Source organism: Pleurodeles waltl, chromosome 1_2 (assembly GCF_031143425.1).
Source record: "Pleurodeles waltl isolate 20211129_DDA chromosome 1_2, aPleWal1.hap1.20221129, whole genome shotgun sequence".
Classification (NCBI taxonomy): Eukaryota; Metazoa; Chordata; class Amphibia; order Caudata; family Salamandridae; genus Pleurodeles; species Pleurodeles waltl.
This window is the reverse complement of record NC_090437.1, coordinates 776,797,589-776,820,060: the sequence shown is the minus strand read 5'-3', so window position 1 is coordinate 776,820,060 and position 22,472 is coordinate 776,797,589. Positions and strand designations below refer to the sequence as shown.

General features: G+C 39.3%; 1 protein-coding gene across 2 annotated transcripts in view; it reads left to right on the top strand.

The window, feature by feature from the left end:
* Window positions 1-22,472, top strand: part of MARCHF1 (membrane associated ring-CH-type finger 1) — a 1,558,735-nt gene that overhangs the window by 660,237 nt on the left and 876,026 nt on the right. The gene's annotated exons all lie outside the window — the stretch shown is intronic.

Here is a 22,472-nt window from a genome sequence, read left to right as displayed (position 1 = left end):
CACTTGCCTAGCGCCAATCTCAGTTACATATCAGTCAACCATGATGCAAACCATCAAACCTGTACAGGGCACAGTAAACTCAGACCAAGAAAATTAAGGATTCCAGGACACCACCAAGCTAGACTCAATAGCTATTGTAGCAAGGTTTATAGATCCACCAGTTACTAGGACATCGCTCCTAGAATAGAGGCTCTGCAACCTTGCTATTGACTCCACGATCACACACCCTTGGCACAATGTGCGGTCTTGTAGCCCTTATGAATCCTGAGTGCCAATCAAGAGGTAATTACGACTTTCTCAACTGCAGTAACAGCCTTTGACTACTAAGCCTAATTCCAGAAACCATGAACCTGACCACATCTGATATCATCTCGGTTGAATTCGTGGCTCCTACATTAGGGTGAACAGATGAAGCCACCAAGGTGACCTGGTTATCTTCTGCATCTGCCAAGCAGTTACTAGGGGCCGCTGTGACCTTCAAAAATGGGGGATTCTGGTGTCACCCAATAAAGAATTGGCATACTCCCACGTCCTAATAACAAGATGAACCGGACATCCTCCATCTTACACAATCACTCTAGCTTGAATCTGAGAAGCACACTGAGCAAATCTCCAATGCCCCCCAGCTCTCACACCCTTCTGCAGCCCGTGAGCATCCCCAGATGGCGATTGCAAGACCATGACTGGAGCCAGATTTCAGCAGCCTTGAACCAACCAAAAAGCCAAATGTGGATTTGTCCTACACCACCAGTATCGCCTGGTCGGATAGGCCAGCTTCAAATCTGCTTATGGAACATCAGAGGTCTGTTAGACAAACTAGCAGACAATGAGACACTGAAATACCTGCTCTCCTTTAAGATAATCATACTACAAGAGACATGGACCAAAAAAGTTCAATCATGCAGCAAGAGGCATGGGCCGAAAATTTGCATGTGATCCCAGACCATATTAATTACACATTCCCTGCACCAAGATGCCATCAATGGCTGCTGAGTGGCGGCCTAGCAATTTACATCAAAACTGCTCTAAAAGACAACCACAACATGAAACAAACAGTAACTACTCTAAAACAGGGCTCACTGAGACTTAACTGGACACTCATGAACATCAACATACACCCAAAAGCGAAATTCGAACAGCTGGCTAAAGATAAATGAAGTTTCCGGCCTGCGAGATGGAGCACGCCCTTTTGAAATAATTATTTTTGGGGAATTCAACACGAACCTATTAAGGCCATCGCAAGACGAGGAGCTGTTGACAGTTAAGAAACATTTTAGGCTAGTCCAGATGAAGCTCAAAACTCCATCTTGAGGCACAATGAAAAGGGCAGTGAGCACATCAGAGGACTAGAGTCCCTGAACCTATGAGCAATTAATGGACACTTCCATAATAACCATCCTACACTTTTTACAACATAAGGCTTCCTCTCTAATAGACCTCACAGTGCTTTCAGCCCCACTCATTCACTTGGTCTCCAGTTTTTCAATAAAGCCAAGGGATGAAAGCAACCACATTCCACAAGAGCTAAGCCTTGCACTCTCCCTGGACAGCCACAAAGCAATAGACACACTTCAAGGCAGCACCTGTATGGTAGACAACAAGAAACCTAAATGGTCATCTAGAACATTCCATGATCTATCGGAAGTAGCTAAACATTCACTGACAGCTCTCTTGGACATCAAGAGTACCACTCACACAATTTGGGAGCAATTTACAAGAGAATTTGTCGGCAACCAGGCAGTCACAGGAGGTAGATCAGAAATGTGCACAATGTCACTTGACTGACAGCTAATAAAAAGACAACAGCGTTAAAATGAAGCCTTAACCAAGCTCTCAATGCGTATAACAAAATCCCTAGCAATAGCGCATTGAAAATGAAAATATCAAAGTCCAGGCTCATGAATAGAAAGCACTTGTTCACCCTAAAAAGAGATGTAATCGATAACCTATCCACCAAACTTTTGAGAGATCTTAACACCAACAGGCATAGCAAATTTTGGAAGACAGTGAACAATCTAAGTGACCTATCCCACTGAAGACAGGCAGTCAGCTTCCCAGAAGAAAACTGGTACCAATATCATTCAAAACACTTTGGTCATTCAGGTGCAGCACAAGAATGGAGAAGGTCATCGAACATCAAGTGACAGCCTCTCCCGACCCTACTACCACCTCAACTGGACACTTGACCTTAAGCCCGCTGTCCATTTGGGAAGCAAAAATTGAGCAACAGATCTTAAAAAAACTAAAGAGAAGGATCACTCAACCCAAATGGCATTCTAACTCTTTACAAAGGAGAGAGCGATTCTATTCTGCAAACTATCATCTCATATTACTCTTGGTCGTGGAATCCAAATACTTTGTTGGCTATCCTCTCAAGGAACTTGTGTCTTCAGAAACAAAAATGGGCCTGATCCTGTTCAACCAAACAGGGTTTGCTGAAGGAGTGGGCACAACAACACATCTAATGGTCATATCCTAATTGTTTGACCAAAGCTGGGCTACTAAGCAGCCCCTTTACCTCTCTTTTATAGCTAACAAGATTACTTTGGATCGAGTGGATAGAGGAAAGCTGTGGAAAAGGTTGACCAGTTGGAATATACTCAACCCTCCACTGAAATTCTCCTCCATACTGACACCTGGTTCGGAATTAAGCTAGGAGATGCCCCCCTCTTATCGAGGAAGATTCCAACCCACCAAGGGCTACAACAAGGGTGTGTGCTCGCCCCTACTTTCTTCAATCTCTTCTTAGCTGACCTGCACACCAGCCTAGCATAGATTAATTCACATGTCCCTGAACTGGGCAATACCCTGCTTTCATGTCTAATGTATGACAACAATTTAGTACTACTTAGCTGAACTAAAATTGGCCTCCACAGGCTTCTGATGGATTCAGCACTACACCGTGACACAAACACAATGGAGATCAATTTAAAGAAATCTAAAAAAAAATATTGTGGGAAAATTGCCACAGTGGCCTAACCAGTGGCACATGGGCAAGGAGAAAGTAGAGAAGGTACAAGAATATAAATACCTGGATAGGCGTCCAGACAGAAGGGCTCCTTTAAACAACACCTGGAACCCATGCTACAGAAATCAATTGCTCTAACCCCAGCCTTTAATTGCAATAAAGCAACTACAGCATCCTCTACATTTCTACCCCTTCTGAAAATGACTCAGGCCAAATTAGTTTAAACTATCGCCTACAGAAGTGAAGAGGGGCAGAGACATCGCAACTCACCTGGATTAAGCCATCATCAAACTTTTTAAGTCACTTTTCTCCCTGCTGGTATACTTGTCTCCAGCCAAGCTGTGTCATGAGTTAGGCCTAGTCAGGCAATCTATAGCAAGACAGGTAGCCTTCATTAAACTCTGTTATAAGCTAAAGGAAGCCAGCAATGGGACCCTACCACCATCTCCGGGTAGAAATCAGCAGAAGAGAGCACTCCCTGGCCAGAGATTATCTCACCAGCTCCTTAGCAATGCTTGGATTAACAGAACAATAGGAGAATCTTTCCACCTACTCCCAAGTTCAGATCATGGACAACAAGAATGTCTAAACCTGCTTGCTGTTGGTCTTTAAAGAGGCATTAGCACTGAGATGGCATGCCTGGCTTACCTTGGTTTTGTATTGCCATTAAGACCCAGATCAAAACATCATTCCTGAGGAATCAATTGGGCTGCCTACACATTTACCACCATGGAATTGAGCCTGCATGACAGAGCTCTGCGGACTGTCTGGAAAAGCTCCTGAGACTTTGGTCCATCAAATCTGCAGATGAGGCAAACATAAAAGACTGACAAACTATTTTAAGACCAGCATGGAACTAGAGGGGGATACGCCAAAGCAGGCCCGCAATCCAGCTTCTTTTAATTTGATGGACATACAGCTCAGCTGCAGGTTTCCAAAATACCTGATTGGACTTGACAAAAAATGAACCATTTACCAGATGCTGTAAGCCACTCAATCCCCCAGAGCAGTCCTTACACATGTAACTAGTGCTGCACTGCCACTTTAACGCAAACAGGTAGTCTGGAACGAAAGCTGTATTTTATTTTATGGACAAATTTGTGGCCAAAGCACTTTAAACTTGTAACATCCTGCAACATATTTTACTCATTGTCACTAACCTAAGTGACTTTTTTAGGTTTCTATTTTAAAGGTTTTATGTATGCACTCAGTACATTGTTTTAATTAACTGAGCACTTAAAAAAAAATCATACTTGAAACTTGAACTCGATTTGTATTACATGTGTTAGCGTGCCTGACCTTAATAATTAAACTTACAAGGGGACGCGAATAGGTCAATGAACCTTTTGACGTGCAATTAAGCTCCAGTACATAATCAATAATCAATACACAATAATAAAAAATCAATATAATCAATAATTATTGGAGTCAGTAATTGTCATGCACCATGACCTTTCAGTGATGATTAACCACACCTTTAGTAAAGTTTACAATGATTATTTCTCTAATTTAACAATGCTATGGTCATGTAGATTAATCTCAATATCAAATGAAACACATACAGAAACAATACTGGTTGTCCGAAACGGCGGAAGAAACGTAATCTAATCAAAGATTGAACAATAACACATTCTAAAGTTATGGTGCAAATCAGTAGCAAAGTCAACTGCTTCAATTAAATGAAGTACATGAAGTTTAGCAGAGAAATTCATCAAGCATTAGTCATTAGTGAAAATCCTTAGCTAACATCAGATTAGCATCAGCATGTTGGGCTTCATGCAAAACAAGTTAGTAACACAAACTTGGACAAACATCTAACTATGGCTCTATCAAAACAGCTCAGTTGGTACCGAGAAAGAAAAAGCAAATATGCATAATAAACCCAATTTGGAAATACCTATCCTCAGAGTGGATCAGCAAAGCAGAATCAGTATTCGTCCTCAGGACATCAGTTGATCAGCAAGGCATCAGGATTCAGCCTCAGAATTTAAAAATGGCAAAGTGTTTAAGCATTGGAGTTTAGCACATCTCCTGTCAAGACGCAAAAGAAAGTAATACCCTCTCGGTCAGGAAAAATGGGCAGTAATCTGTCTTCTCTCAGAATGAACTCTCTTCCCTCAGTGCAGTGTCGTTAAGTCAAAGTCACCTAAACTACCCCACCAATCCCTATTAGCAAGTAGGCCAAGACACTCGCTAAGTTAAGGCCTACAATTAATAAAGCTAAAGCTTATTGCATAATCCTCAATATGACATATTACTACCTTATTCAAACATATATTCAACATTTCATATTATTAAATCATTGATCAGTACATTTCATTAACATTGGTGGCCATTCTTCGTAATCACATTTTCAAATGCGTACATTATTTTTCTACGTTATTATTTTTCTTCATAAACTTATTATTGAAAATACATAAACACTCAATAATTTTTATTAAGACACCTGTGCTAGCACATGTTTGGGTTGCAGCAACAACACATTGCTTCTCTGGTGACTGGTGTGTTGGATTCAAAGGTGGCAGTTCTGCTACGAAGATTATGTATTGATGTGATAAATATGCATGAACTACTTACAACTTTACTGTATTCTGCATATTAATACATATTGTACCCAAGTGCAACATACACAAATGTGTGAGACGTTGTGTCACATGTAGCACCTGTCTGACGAGCTATTTAGCATATGTGAGTATTCTGAGATCGGGTGTTTAAATTACACAGTCAAACTGTATTGACTCTCTTGTTTTTCCACGTACAAGTGAAGCATAACTGTGTTTATTGTCTAACATGGTATTGCGCTCCAAAAGTACACACTGGTGTCTGTACTACAGTAGTATTACCCTTTGACAAGCTGAGGTCTGCAAACAATTGCATGCAACACTAGAGAGACATGAGTCATCTTTAATGTCTACTCCACAGCAGAGATGATAATCTATTCATGTTTCATTCCACATAACTAATGAGCATATTTGTGTACTTGCAATAATACCATGGATAATTGTTTTGCACTAAAGTTAATTTAAATTAACTGTTCTAAATAATTTAATGTTTCAATGGAAGGTCATACTCATGCCCTCCACATCTCTTAATTATCTAAAAGTTATTTTTCATTTAGATTGTTTTTTCCATCATTAAAACTGACCTTTCTCTTAATAACAAAGTTTATATAAAGTCACGGTAGAGTAGGGAAAAGCGTGCTTAACACAGGCGAATAAATGCGATCTAGTTGACTGCTTCTCTTGATGAGAGGAGCATGTGCAAGATGTTCCCCTGGCTGACTTATGCTGTCATAGAGTGAACAGTAGCACTCTCGACTTCAGTCCAATACAGAGGCACAGTACCTGCATCTGGATTTCAATGGCCGACTTCAATACATGGCTTGCTTTAGATCACAATCAGTAACGTGTACACAACCATGGTAACTGTGCATAAGTAAGAGCTCATCACTTGCTTTGTAAATACTTCAGCAACCGTTCTTCTAGACAGATGTCATTCTGACACACACAAAGGAGGCAGACTTTGAACATAGATTCCAACAGTTCATGTAGTTCAGCTCTTAAATAAGTATGAGTGACACGGCATTTTCGGGATTCACTTTTAGTGAAGTAATAATCCGTGGTGTCTGAAAAGGTTCCTGGGAGCCTTGTCAAGTGAAAAACAGATTTGATCCATTTCACATTTACTACGCTGCAGTCCTCAAAGCACACTGTCTGCACCTAGATGCAAGCATCCCAACATTTACACTTTAACTTTTACTCTGTACAGCAACGGATTCTCAACATAATGTCCTACAGGTTTCCAGGTACTCGGATAGGAGTCCACTGTCTTACCCCGCTCTACATTCTTTCTCTTCACTGGCCTGACTGGATTCCTAGCAGCCTCTAAAAGACACACCCTTGCTCCCCACTGAGGGAGGAGATGTTTTTCAAGCACAAGATGGATTGCTCTTATGGCCAAGTGCATCTTCCAGGCCCAGCTGCTGACAATAAAAATATAACAGGACTCCAAAATATAATATAGTAAGGATTATTTTGTGATACTTTAAGCAAGACGGTTGTGAGGAATTGGTCTGTTGGTTGACGGGTGCGCTAGCCCTGGTCAACAGTAGTCACAGTTCCTGGCAGGGTGAGCCACAAAAAGTCATTAAATTGACCTGTGCTTGACCCTGGATAGCTTGGCCCAAAAAGCAGTCAGGCTTAACTCAGAGGAAAGGTGTAAAGTATTTATTCAGTACATAAACAGTAATAGAGAGAAAACACAACACAAGAAAAATCCCACATCTATTTTGAAAAAATAGAGCAAAATTTAATAAATTATTTTACACCAAAAGAGCAAAAATCTAATCAGTAGAAATGAAGTTAGGAATTTTTAGGTAAAACTAGCACCTAAAAGATCAAAGCACCAACTGCGGACATCTACTCATGCATGGGACATCTACTCATGCATGGCTGGGTCAAATTTGAAAAGTGTGGCCTAACATAATTGAACACATACAAGAACTAGATTGGGCCTGGTTGGTGCTTTGGACTTAGAATAAATTCTGAAGAAAACTTTCTGAGAAGGTAAAGTTCAGCGGGGCAAAACTGAAGGCTGTGTTCAATGAGGGAGCATCACCGTCAGGGAAAAAAATACTGTTCTTCATCAAGGTCTCTAGTAGTAAAATAACAGACTTTTTAAATGTAATTGTGACATAATCATGTGGACATGAGAGGATGTCTTTAGAGCAAAGTAGTGGCAGTCAAAAAGAAATTGATTTGAGATTTTTGTTCAATTATGTACAGTTTTGCACGTGATCATACAGCTTTTTGGAAAATTACTGATTTCTAAGTATTGAAAATCATTTGCTTTTAGTAATATTTGGTCTAAAATCAGAACCCCTTCCAGCCCCTGCCCTGTCCCATCCATCAAACACAAAATTATCCTTGCTAGTATGAGCAGTTTGTCACTCAAGTGGTACCCCATCACCATTAAATGAGACATACAGAACGTTCAGATGCCACATAATTGTGAGGGTATTGGAAATGTAAACATTTTAGATTTGTTGTCTAATCTGTATTTGAAATGCAGCCTAAATTTCTGCATACACCCAACATTTCAGGCTCTGAAGTTATACTAACAAGTAGACCGTCCTCCAACGACAGTGTGGAAAGAAAAGAATACAGCCTTTGCAGCCAGTGTAATGCACCCCAAATCCCTGTTGCCTCGTCCTGAGAACGTGACTAAAACTAAAACATTAAAATTTTTAGCAGGAAAAGGCTTTTAATTAAGCCTGGATGGAGTTTTTTTAATTTGTGGATTCATCCTCTCCCTGATATTGCTATATGTGATTTGTGTTATGCCTTCCCACCACCATTTACTTTGATTCTTTTCCACCCTCTTTTGAGATCAAGGACCATATTCTGAGTTGGTCAGATGTGACAAATCTGCAAAAAAACAGCGATCTTCCCGTCTGCAAAATTAAAGTTGAATTGACGCCTTTGGCATTTTAAACACATAGAATGGGATGTCTGCCACTTTTTGGCTAAACTGTCAAACTTTAAATAACACCCTAATTTTAAATAACTTCTGCTCGGTCAGCAGTATAGCTAGCACCTTACCTGTTCCAATGCTTCAAGAGAGGAATTTAAGCCAGACCCTGTTCCACTCATTTCTTTAGCAGCTTTGCTCCAGGATCTATATATAAAAATTGCTAATCTGATTAGAAGAAACCTACACCACATGCTGTATTACTCCACTGGGGCACTCTGGTATCGTAGAAGGGACCACAGATGCTTGTACGGCTCCTTCTATAACATGGTCTTGTCCTAGCATGGTGATGCAGGACATTTTGTCATTTGCTTGGGGATGTGGCCCCATGCAAATGAGGGAACACTTTACCTTTGCATCCACACCAACTTACATTGAGCACAAAGAAGCTACTTGAAGGCCCACTGAATTAAGACACGTAGCAGTGGAGCGCAGTGTGTGCACTATGTGAGGATACCCTCTTAAGAGGTGTAAAAAAGGTTTCCGGAGACTCCCCCAGACACTCCTCTTTAGGCGGGTAGTCACAGCACCCACCTGCAGGGGAATCTATCTCCTCCTTTGAATGCAGTCTGGGCTTCTGTCTTCAGTGAAAGAAAGGCCGACGCAGTCAAATAACTTATCCACCTTTCACTAATGCTCTGTTCCGAGTGCAGATGCAAGTTTGTGCATGCACTCTGCACAGACTCGCTGTAATAGGGAGCATTATCCTGGTGTGCGTCCAGCACACACACATTTAAAGGTACCCACAAAGTGGGACAATGCACCCTATCAATAATGCAGTCCCTGTTAGCAAAAACAAAAGCGCTATTTGGGCTGTATTGACCATGTTCATGTTCTCCCCATAGCAGCATCTTCATGAATGAAGGTTTCTCTTACCTTTCGCATCCATTTCTACATGCAGACAATCATTGTAGTCATGCTTGCTTGTGGTTCATTATTTTGCCTATTTAGATCATTTCAGTTTTTCTGAAGGTTTTAGTATATATCTAATAAAAACAATTGGATGTGGGTACATGCCATTTGCTATTGCATAATTTTATTTTACTATTGTTTTAATCGCCCAAATAAACTATACAATAAGCTTCAGTGTTTTTCCCGAGAATGATTTGCTCTCAGGGACCTTCTTGGGGAGACTTGTGAGTAGATGGTGGCAGTTGCAAGTAATTTGACCAGCCTGGCACACTTTATGAAATTGACACGACTTAGGAGAGCAGCTCTAAGTAGGTACGGATTGTCACACAAACTCCTCAAACAAAACTTTTGCGCAGAATCTCAATGGAGCACCAATATCCCACGGCATTTGAAAGATTAGTTTGCCCGAATCAGCTCACCCACGTCAAGCTGTAAAATGTATGGTTAGCAGCATATTGTACAGTATATATCGGTGTAAATTCCAGATATGTGTCTTTAGTTTAATTTTATTTGTTGTTTTGTTGAAACTGCTGGAATCAATAAACTTCCTCTCTGCTCATTGCATTTCACTGTTCCTTCTATTTAACAAGTCAGTCAATCAGGGTTTGTCTTCCCCGATGTGCGTCTCCCCTTTTTAGAATACATATTGCCTCTGAAAAAGAATATCTTAACTCCCGACTGTAATTTCAAAAATCGTGAATTAAAATGGTAATATCAAAGAAATCAATATGGGAAAATAGTGCACGGCACCGTAGGAAAAGGCAAATCAGATATGGTTCCTCTTCCACTGACAGTAAGCCTACGTGCTCGAGGGAGCGAAAAATCAATTTATAAAATGTTATTATTCCAAGTCATGAGAAGGAAAGGTTCTGCACATAAATCCTGCAATATTTATGAGCTGGTATTTGCTCGAAAGGTGATGCTGCTGGATAATTGCTCGCTGGATACAGCCAATGTCCAGGGAAAAGGTGAAGCACCTCACAGGAGACCAGGCCAATTATCCCTTGACAGAGGACGCTGTCATGGGTCCTGATGGGTAAATGCATTCGAGGTGTTTAGTAAACACTGCCAGGAGGAAAATGCATGTGTAAAGCTACTATTCTTATCCATTTCCAACCTTTATTACTGTGTGCTTTAAATCTCGTTCTACAAATCATCATGGAATGTATCTTAAACGAGCTTTCCGACTAGTGGAATATGTCAAATGAAGAGTGGAAGGTAACATATCTGTGGTAAATTAATCAGTAGCTTTAAAATTGGAGAAAAGTGTGTGTGAGCTGCACGCAATAGTTTCAAATTCCATCAAGGCCGATTCAGACTTTCTTCTCTACATTGTATTCACGATTAATGTAAGTAACTTAGGTGACAGAAAGACCTGCTCTTTACAGTGATGTATATAGCTACACAACAGCCACATCAAACGCTGCTGGCAGAATGAAATATTCTTGCTGCCAAGCAGGTATAGAATTATGAGTCTAAACTCAACTGTATGCAGGAAAATACTCTGGAACAAAGTGGTGAAGTCATGGAAATATACCCAGTCACCCTCAAGTAGCACTTAAGGCCTCATTACGAGTGCTGCAGTCTTGCCAGCTCCACCAGGATCTTGGATCCCGGCGGTCTGGCGGTGGCGGAGATCCTAATCCACTAGGCTGGTGGAGAACAGGTGCCGTGTCACACAGGGGGGCCCCTGCACTGACCATGCACTTGCCATGGGCAGTGCAGGGGGCACCCTTCCCAGCACCCTCTCAATGTTCACTGTCTACTTTGCAGACAGTGAACATTGCAAGGGTGCTGGCACACCCTGCTGGCTACAGCAGTTCTGCAGGCTCAATTACGAGCCGGAGACAATGCTGTAGCCTGTTTCTCGCTAGGCCGGTGGGTGAAAACTGAGGTTTCCACCTGCCAACCTAGCGGGAAACTCGTAATTACTCTGGCGGGGAGGTCTCTATGTAGGCGGCCACCATATCGGGAGTTTGGCAGACAGGCTTTTCAGTCTGCCAAACTCGAAATGAAGCCCTTAATGTGTACTTGTCATACTACTAAGTGCTGTTGCATAATGCACAAAATATCTGACTAGCAAATTAGTGTGACATCATAACTGAGAAGGGGCGAAAAGCTTTCATTGGGGTTCTGCAGAGGCAAGGGTCAACATTAACTGTGTTTTCTGCTCAAATGTGCTATAGTCAACACACCTGAGTATCAGCAGGAGGCAGCAGTGAATTTGTGCCAGTGGTTGCAGGAAGTGGGCCCGTACTTATCTCGGATTGTCAGGTGACAGAGGGGATAACACACGTAAGAAAATAATCTTTCAGAGTTGTTAGACCTGTCAGCCTTAGGGTGGTCTTCCCCCAAACTTTTTACCTTCACCCGTCCAGTTTTGCTCAATTCGTTTATGTTGGCTTTAGGACTCTGCACCCTTTACCACTGCTGATCAGCTCTAAAGTGCTTGTGATCTCTCCTTTAAACATGGAGAAAGTGGCGTATACCTGATTGGCACATTTACTTGAAAGTCCCTAGGGAAGTGGTAAAGCAGGTAACCACGGCCTTTAAATTAAATACTTCTAGTGGGACTGCAGCACAGAGTGTGTCACCCACTCAAACATGCTCAAGGCAATTGCAGCCTATGTGTGCAGTTTCCAACTGCCGTTTTGACCTGGCAAAATAAACCTTCTGCCAGGCCTAAGCTTTCCTTGTTAGAGTGTATAAGTCACCCCTAGGATAGGCCCATAGTGCAGGGTACAGAGTCTTTAAAAAGTTGAACATGTACTTTTAACTTTTATATGTTGTGGTAGTGAAACACTCTTAAATGTGTTTTTCCCTACTGCAAGGCCTATCCCATAGGATAACATTGAGTTACATTATTACCTCTTCTAATTCCATTGGAAGCAGGTTGGAATGTGGCATTTTGTGATTAAAGAATTGTAATTTAAAACTATTTTTAATAGTTAAGTCAGATTTGTAGTCACAATTTTGAAAATGCCACTTTTGGAAAGTTTACATTTTCTTACCCCCGCCAAATTATGCCATCCCTGTCCTGGATCCTTGGTACTGGGCCTGAAAGTGCTTTGTCAACCCAGCTGTGGTCCTGTGGACAGAACCCATAGTGCTTAAACAATCTCAATGCAGGCTCTCGCAGCCTTCTGCAAATCAGGGGCCATATTTATACTTTTTGACGCTAAACTGCGCTAACGCAGTTTAGCGTCAAAAAATTTTGCGCCGTCTAACGCCATTCTGAAGCGCAATGCGGGCGCCGTATTTATGGAATGGCGTTAGCCGGCGCAAGCAGACCGGCGCTGCCTGGTGTGCGTGGAAAAAAACCACGTAGACCAGGCAGCGCCGGCGTTGGGCAAAAATGACGTTAGGGCGTCTTAAAATGGGGCAAGTCAGGTTGAGGCAAAAAAATCGTCTTAACCCGACTTGCGCCATTTTTTAACGACGCCCATCCCCCATCAACATGACTCCTATCATTGTAAAGATAGGAGTCATGCCCCCTTGCCCAATGGCCATGCCCAGGGGACTTCTGTCCCCTGGGCATGGTCATTGGGCATAGTGGCATGTAGGGGGGCACAAATCAGGCCCCCCTATGCCAAAAAAAATTATTTAAAAAAAAAAAAAAAATACTTACCTGAACTTACCTGAATGTCCCTGGTGTGGGTCCCTCCGTCCTTGGGTGTCCTCCTGGGGTGGGCAAGGGTGGCAGGGGGGGTCCCTGGGGGCAGGGGAGGGCATTCTGGGCTCATTTTGAGCCCACTTGTCCCTTAACGCCATGCCTGACCCAGGCGTTAAAAAGCGGCGCAAATGCGCCGTTTTTGGCCACGCCCACTCCCGGGCGTCATTTTTGCCCGGGAGTATAAATACCACGTAAAGGCCTGGGAGTCATTTTTTAAGACGGGAACGCCTCCCTTGCATATCATTAACGCAAGGAAGGGGTTCACGCTAAAAAATGACGCCCACTCCGGGCACTTTGGCGCCCGAAGCGTCTAACGCCATAGTATAAATATGGCGTTAGTTTGCGTTAGTTTAGCGTTGAATTTGCGTCGAAAAAAACGACGCAAATTCGGCGCAACCAGAGTATAAATACGGCCCCAGGTTTTATGGTACTTTGTTCAGCAGGCCTAATTTGGTCCCTGTATCTGACCAATGCTCCATCATGGTTGGCCTGAACTTGTGCCTTTGACCCAGTCCGGAATGACCAGGTAACCGCTGTTTGTACTTTGTGCTTCTACACACTATTTTCACTTAAGACTTTAAAACTGAATATATCCAGGTTCTACTAATTGGAATTTAGTCATTTTGGTCTGAAACTATTTATTAACTTTTACTGTATTTTTCTAAGTTGGTGTGGAATTGTTCTTGTGTTGTGTTTTCACTTTATTACAGTTTGAGGTGCTGCATTAATACTTTACACATTACCTCTAAGTTAAGCCTGACTGCTTATGTGCCAAGCTACTAGAGTGTTAAGCACAGGTTACTTTGGGTTTGCTTGAGTTTCACCCTGACAAGAATTGTGGTTGCTGCTTGAGTAGGGTTTCATCCCCCTCAACCGATATTCCAATTTCTAAAAGGGACACATAGCTTTAATTTCCCATTAATGTCCTTGTTATGAGTTACCTAAAAGGAGGGCTTCTTTTGACTTACCTGTTATGAGGACGTCACACTATGTTGGTGCAAACTCGTAGAGGTTAGAATAGACTAATGGTGATCAAGGCAGAGAGTGGGGGTGGGGTTAGTTCAAATAAAAACCTACACTTGTACAAAATGTGTCCTGAAGCTGACTAGAAAACTTTGTACTGTTAAATGTTCACGTATGCTGAAAATTGTGATGTGATTGGAAAATCCTAGTGCTTTTTGGACTTTGAAGCGCCACAGATTTCCATCCCCAAAGGTAAGCCAGTGTGTGTCAGTCCATGATAGAGTTAGCCCAGAGCTGGTAATTATATCCAACTCATCAGTTGATCTACCATACCCTAGCAGCTTATGAATGGACTATCTAATATGGTTTTGGCAGTGATAAGGAGCTTAGCAGCCCATAACCTTCTATGCACAAGCACAACTGGTGTCTTTACGATTCATTGGCACAACCCCACACAACTAAGCAACTAAGAATGAACCAGATAACATGAATATTTTACATTCAGTAAATGCGTGAGCCATAGTGAAAAACTGCATTGTGCAAAATATGATCAGCCCACTATTTATGAATGATTTATTGAACAATGAGAGCCTCATTATGAGTCTGGTGGTCCATGGACTGCCAGGCTCACGGTGGCCCTAGGACCACCACCAACAGGGGCGGTCCGACCACCATATTATGACCGTGGCAGAGCCGCTACGGTCTGACTGCTGGCACTGCCATGTTGCTGCCCACCGATGGCCTGGCGACGCTGGCAGTCTCAATCTGCCAGGGCAGCGCTGCCCTCCGGATTATGACCACCGTTTTTGCCAGCCTTAGCATGGCGGTCCCACCGACATGCAAAGGCTGGCAGAAAGAGGGTGCAGGGGGCCCCATGGGGGCCTGTGCACTGCCTATTCACTTGGCATGGGCAGTGCAGGGGCCCCCATAGACAGCCCCATCATGCTTTTCACTGCCTGAATTACAGGCAGTGCAAAGAGCGACGGGTGCTGTCACATCTGACGCACCGCAACATTGCCGCTGGCTCGATTACGGGCCAGTGTCAATGTTGTGGTGTGTTTCCCGTTGGCCCCGCAGAAAGCACGTAATAGGGACCACGGAAGGACGGCCACAGATGCCGCCCGCTAAAGTCTTAATGAGGGCCTGAGTGCTGTGTTTCATTACTCTCACGTCTGTGCCATGGTATATAATCTTTCAACAGGACCACCTTGTGAAGAGAGGTGAATGTGTAAGATTGATTCAGAAAGAATCCACTAATATTCTTTCCATGCTAAGTGAGCATATTAACTGACTTGAACTTCTATTAATTGATGGTGAAATCATTAGTTACATTTCTGAACACTTCACAGTGACTTTGAACCTATCCTCAAACATCCTATCGACTGAAAAGATAATTATCAAAGGGTACGTATAACCTTCAACTTAACATCCAACACAATTTTAGCTGCCTTTAATATATGTTAAGGGACACTATACTTTTTTAAAGGAAGGTGTGCCTCAAAACTCTGGAATTTAAATCACATAGAATGGAGTTCTGGCCATTACAAGGGCCACGTTGCTTTAATACCAACCTGTATGCAAAGACGTGCTACTCAGCTAATTTCAGAAGAGATTGTTTAGGATGACTTTGCCTTGAGGCTTGAAGCAATCCCTGATAGTTGTATTCCACATAAAATGGTGACATTGACAAATGGGAACCACATTTCTTCATCTCCCTTACCTATTCAAAACCATAAAAAATGGACATCTGCCAAAAACCGTCTTTAGAAGCTGGGGGTGATTTGTGGAATGGGAACGTCATGGGATGTGTTCAACCTAGTGATGAAATTTAAAAGGCTCTTTGGTTCAACTACTTTTTAGAGCTCACACACTCACAGTGTTGGTGTCTCCAGTTCTGTAGTGAGATTCCTGCCTTTGCCTACAGAAGGGAGTGAACTGTACACCTGAAGTGTAATGCATAGTGGTCTAAATTATTTTCTGTGAATGGAACTGGGACTAGGAGACAGCTCTACCTCGATTATTTAAAATTCCACCATGTTGAATTTCTCTTGAAAGGTTCTCCAGGCAGTCATTAGCGCCACAGGTAAATCACCAATGATAACCTAGAATGTCCTTTTTTTGATAACCATTGCTCAGCTAATGCTTTTGGATTCGAGCCTTGCAGAAGGGAACCACAGAAGCAAGAAGACCTTAATGCATCTGCAAAGGAAATGGCATATACACTGCATAACCTTCAAATTGAAATATTCTGCTGGTTATGCATCACTTTAGTGATGTTATAGAGCACTTTCCTTACTTAAGCTCCAGACACAGAGGGGTTGAGCCACCTTCAACTGTGAATAAACAGTTTTGCTTGCTTGGGCAACTGAGTGCAATTTACAGTGAACAGATGTGCTTAGTGGAATTTGCTGGTCTTTGTGGGAAATCCCTCAACAATGTTTCTAGAAGCATATTGTTTTGCAGTATGATCTTTCATTTTTGAGGGACCAAAGTGCTACAATGTCAGCCAGAATCAGCCAGTAGACGGATGTCTGATAGAAAATTGGAACAACAAATATTGAGACACACAAACATAGAGTCAAAAATATTGATTATAAAGTATTGTTTACCAACACTTATAATGATAAGTTTAAAAATATTGGAACAAAAATATTGTTTACACTAACATTGATTGTCATTATATGTACAGTATAAAATAGTAAATCTTAAATATTTTAACATAACATTAATATATTGCAAATTTATTACTCATAAACACACACGCATATGCATATATATAATAATGTAACACAATAAAAAAATATATTTTCATTAATATTACGTTTTTTGAATGTGTTTCAATTTCAATTTACTACTATAAAAAGCATAAACACACATATATTTATATATATTTAAATGAAACTTTATAATATTAGAACATAAGTACAAAACATTCAAATAAATTACCAAAGTATTACATGTTAAAAAACAATAGAATTAAAAATATATTTACTTAAAATAATACAAAAGATATAAAATATATCTATATATAAACAGATAATACAGAAGTAAACAAACAATTTAAATATATTTAAACAATATTAAAAATAAGTATTTAAGTCGGAAAATAATAGATACACTATTCCCACTACAATCTGTGTAGCAATAGGGAAAACGGTGGACTTCGTAGAGATAAGTTTTACTATTCCCACTGCAGTCTGTGCAACAGTAGGGAAAGCATTGGAATTCATAGGGGAAAAATGTGCCATTCCCACTTCAGCCTGTGCAGCAGTAGGGTACGTACATCACTACTTCACTTCAAACACATAACATATTTTTAAAACCCTATTAGTTGACCAGCAATATAAAAATATAAAACTCTTTTTGGGAAAATGATATATATATATCTATATATATATATATATATATATATATATATATATAGATATATATATATACATATAAAATTCAAAAAGCAGTGAAAGGTTTTTTAATCACCGAACGGCTGCACAATGTCCCAAGGATCGTGTGTAATTGAGAGAAAAAATATTCAAAATAATTTATATATAAAGTTCGTCGACTGTTCATTGTAGAAAATATATATATATATCTAGAGTTCAAAACAAAACAATGAATCTCAATCACGCTGTCCCGGCCAAATGTCAACGCGTTTCGGCAAACGCCTTCAACTGGACATTGGCTGACATTTTTGCACACATCTATTTAACTAGTATAGTCCTTCTTTGATTACACCAACACCATATATATTTAAAAAAAGTGGCGGCCATCTTGAAACGTTGTTACTTTCTATCATAGTAGCTAAAGAACAACCATATATGAGTATCGAAACCATGTCATTGTAACCATATATATCTACTGATGATTAAATTTACCTTCCTAATATAAGAATATCAATTATGGGATACATATTTTTTATATATTAGATAAATATTTTTAAAATAAATATTTTCAACACATTCCATATGAGATGCTTATATAGAAATAAATATCAATGTTTGAATAAATATTTAGGAAAATATGATTTTACAATTATTTAGAATATTCATCTCCACATCAATTTCAAATCAATTTTTCAATTAACAATCATTAAAAATCAATCAATTCCAAATTCAATTGTATCCCTGCAGAGTGAGTATGGTCCATCTATAATCACAATAATAACCACAATAGGTACAGATCAGAGCAGTAACATATCTATTTCATGAATGAATCTAATGGCCATTACTAAATATAATCATCTCATAAATATAAAAAACATCATATAGGCCCATACGAATATCCATATAAAGGGGAAAAGGATGTTTTTTTTATATAAAAATACCATCAGACCACCAATGATCATAAAGTGCTAAATAAAGTGCAATCAGTGCTAATCTATAAAGTGCTAAATCTAATGTGCAAAGCTAAGCAATTAAAAATGAAAATTATTCATGAAATCTGGTTATACTGCTCCCGGCCTAAATCTGGAGCCTTATTTGACATGTCTATGCCACAATGTATGAAAAATCTGCTAAGAATAAATCGGATGCATAAGTCAAAAGAGAATATCACAAATGGACATAGAGTTCCGCATCTAAGTTGTGCCCCCACGGATTTTCAGAACCAAGTAATAGAATCATCTCTGATTCCATTTGTCTCAACTCAGCTGTTCTGTTCCCTCCTCTTGGATTAACGGTGATAGTTTTGATCCCATAAAAATACAGAGAGCTGCAATCTCCATTATGGATTTCCCAGAAGTGTTTGCCTGATGGATATGATCTATCCTGATTTTAGATTTTTCTAAGATGTTGTACAAATTTCACTTTCAATTTATGAATGGTGCTGCCAACATATTTTTTGTGGCAGACACATTCTATAACATAAACAACATAATCAGTCTCACAAGTTATGCGGTCAGTCATTTTGCAAACCCTGCCATCAAATGTAACATAACAATGTGTGTTGTGAGCAAATTTACAAGATTTGCAGCGACCACATTTCCAGAAGCCCAAGCTTTTCTTGGATAGCCATGATCGATTGACCTTAGGACAAAACAAACTCCTTGGGAGATGATCTCCCAAAGACTGTGTTTTGCGATATGTAATCTGAGGGTATAACCCAATAGTCTCTTTAATATGTGGATCATGTCGCAAAACATGCCAATTTTTGCGAATAATGTTGTTAAGTTCTGTATGCTGTTGGTTAAATTAAAAAAACTATCTGGGTGGGGATCTGTGTCCTTGTGAAATCTCTTCTGTGATTTCCGGTTTGAAGAGTAATTTTTCTCTAGCCATATTCATCACTCTATACTGAGCATCGTTTAAAATCTTTAAAGGATATCCTCTATTCAAAAATCTTTGGATCATAGTGGCAATTTCAATTTTAAAGCTTTCATTATCCGAGCAAATTCTGCAAGCCCGCAAGAATTGACTGTAAGGAATATTCCATTTTAGAGCTTTCGGATGACCACTATTTCCATGCAAAATAGAATTGCATGCAGTTGGTTTATGATAAATAGTTGTCTGCAAAGTCTCATTTTTAACAGTTAGTAAAACATCCAAGAATTCAATAGTATGTGTACTGTATTTTAAATCGAAATGGATATTAAACTCATTGTTGTTGAGTGCATTAACATATTCTAAAAGGGACTGTTCATCACCATCCCAGATAAGAAAAAGGTCATCAATATATCTGACCCACAATACAACTAGTTCCATGTAATTCTTGTAAGAGTCTGACCAAGCTATTTCCTTTTCCCACCACCCCATATACAGATTGGCATATGTGGGAGCAAATGATTCTCCCATAGCTGTCCCCTGTTTCTGAAGATAATATTTGTTATCAAACAGGAAAACATTATGGGTGAGGCAGAATCTCAACATAGTCAAAAGCATATTAGTGTGTTGAAGAAATTCAATCTTGAATGCCAAACTCATGCATGATGGAGGTATATAGTGAGGTCACATCCATGGTAACCAGAAAAAAACTGGATTGCCAACGAATGTTATGTATCTTTGATAAAAAATCATTGGTATCCCGCAAATAGGAGGGCAGTTCGGTTACATAAGGACACAGAAAAAGATCCAAATAACGTGAAGTATTTTCTAAAAGGGAAATGTTCATACTCACAATGGGTCGACCAGGAGGATTTTTCTTGTTTTTATGAATTTTAGGTAAAAAATAAATACAAGGAATTTTTGGAAATTCAACTTTCAAATAAGAATACTCTTCTTGATCAATGAGGCAACTAACACGCCATGTATCCAACATCTCCCAATAGATGGTCTTGTATTCAATAGTGGGATTAGCACGTAATTTCTCATAGTGCTCCCTATTGGATAGTTGGTGGTATGCTTCTTTGGTATAACTTGCTATTTTTAGACTATGCACATAATTAATAATCAAGTAAATATTTAATAATAAATATTTGTTAATTAAATATTACCTAACTTCCCCCCTATATTCTTACATACTCAACAACCTGCACCTAATATATAACTTACTAATATATAATTCTTATACAATTTACATGACCATTAAATAAAAATAAGTTAATAATTATTGCTTAGCTTCCCACCCTATACTCCTACAAACCCAGCCACCCGCACCTAACAAAAAATAAAAAATATAACTACACAATTTACATAATTAAAATTTAATGAAATAATAATACATTAATTATACTTAATTAACTTCCCACCCTGTACCCCTACAAATCTCATAGCCCACTACAACACTATAAATTACTATTAGCAATTAAATCAAAAATTGTAAATCACTCAAAATTAAAAACTATATTTAAAAATAATGTCAACAATTGTACAAACAATATTAAACATATAAAATGAATATATGAGCCAGAACACATAAAAATAAGTAAGACAAATGCTTATAACGATATTATTGAAAACAATATTAACAACACATATATTCTTGAAAACAATATTAATTACCTAAAATTCGATATTATTGCCAACGATAGTACTGTATCACAATATTTTTCTATCACAATACTTTTTTTCCTATATTTCTGTATCTCAATATTGTGTCCATATACCCCAATAGAGTCAATCTGATAAAAAGAAAATCTTGTGGGAGAGCAATAGAGCTTTGCCACACTCTGAGTTTGAAGTCTAAAAAAATATTAAACATTATAAATTTAAAGGTTACTCTGACCTTGGGTTGCTGCTCCCAGGTACAACCTTCTATATTCACCTATCAAACTATTTAGAGCAACATAAAAGTTAAAGCTCAAAACGTAAATGTCGAAAAGGAAAACAAAAAACATTAGATAAACCGTAGGTGCTTACAAGTAGTTTACTTTGCCACTTTCTGACTTTTTCAACCAGGTGACCGCAATTCACTGAGGGCTCCTTCAGCACACATTAGAACATCCAATCCGTGTTTAGCTATGATCTCATGTTCGTACCACTTGATATTCTTTTTCTCTATGAGTCTACTTTGAAAGTAAAATCCTAACTTGACATACTTAAACTCAAGCACTCATGAGTATAATGGATGCCTATTACCAATAAGTAATCTATGCATTCTTTTAGTGGGCTAGATAACTTTGAATGCAATAACTTTGTCTATTCATTTTTAATGCCCATAATTTCCTTTTGCTATGTGTGTTGTGCCATTAATCTGATCTGTTTCTTCATTTCATTTGTAATTTCATTTAAATAACTTTGATATAGACATAAACGTTATTTATTTGTTTTTTTAATTTATTTTAACTATATTGTTTGTTTGCATTAATGAATAAAACACATCATGCACATTCAATGGCAATTTCCTTGCTGGGTATGCCATACTATTAAACTTGAGGCAGTATTCTTTTTCCCTGTTCGTCTCTAGTCTTTGTATCAGTCTGCTTGGACAAAATGGGAGCTCAGTATCGGCTGACATCAATACCAGGGCATCTATTTCCTTTGCCTACTAATCCAATTTCTTAGTGAAAAATCTAAGAAAAGAGGATTTTTTTTGTTGAGATTTTTACTAATTTGTTTGATGCTAGTGTTGATAAGATGTAGTTTTTATTGTAATGTCTCCAGAGAAAGTGGCAAGATTTTACCCTTATAGTTTAGGGCATGATTCTTATTTCTTTAATTTTCACAGAACTGTATTCTATCTATCGTTTGTTTTAATTTAAATATTTTGTTGTTTCTACTTACTGTTCTTTTTCTTCTTTCTTCACTGGATTATTTTCTTATAAGCTGTCAGTTGGTCATATACAATTACATTTTGTGCAAACATAAATAACTCGGAAAGTTAAAATATAAGTTTAGTCTTTTGTGATCTCTCCGGCAGAATTGTGGGTGGTAACAATTCACAGTGGAAAAACATAGAGGCCAAAGGGTGAGAGGCAAACAGACACTTGGACAAAATGTTGACTAACAAAACCTTGCAGTGTCAAATGCACAGGTTTCATTTCAAACATAAAATATG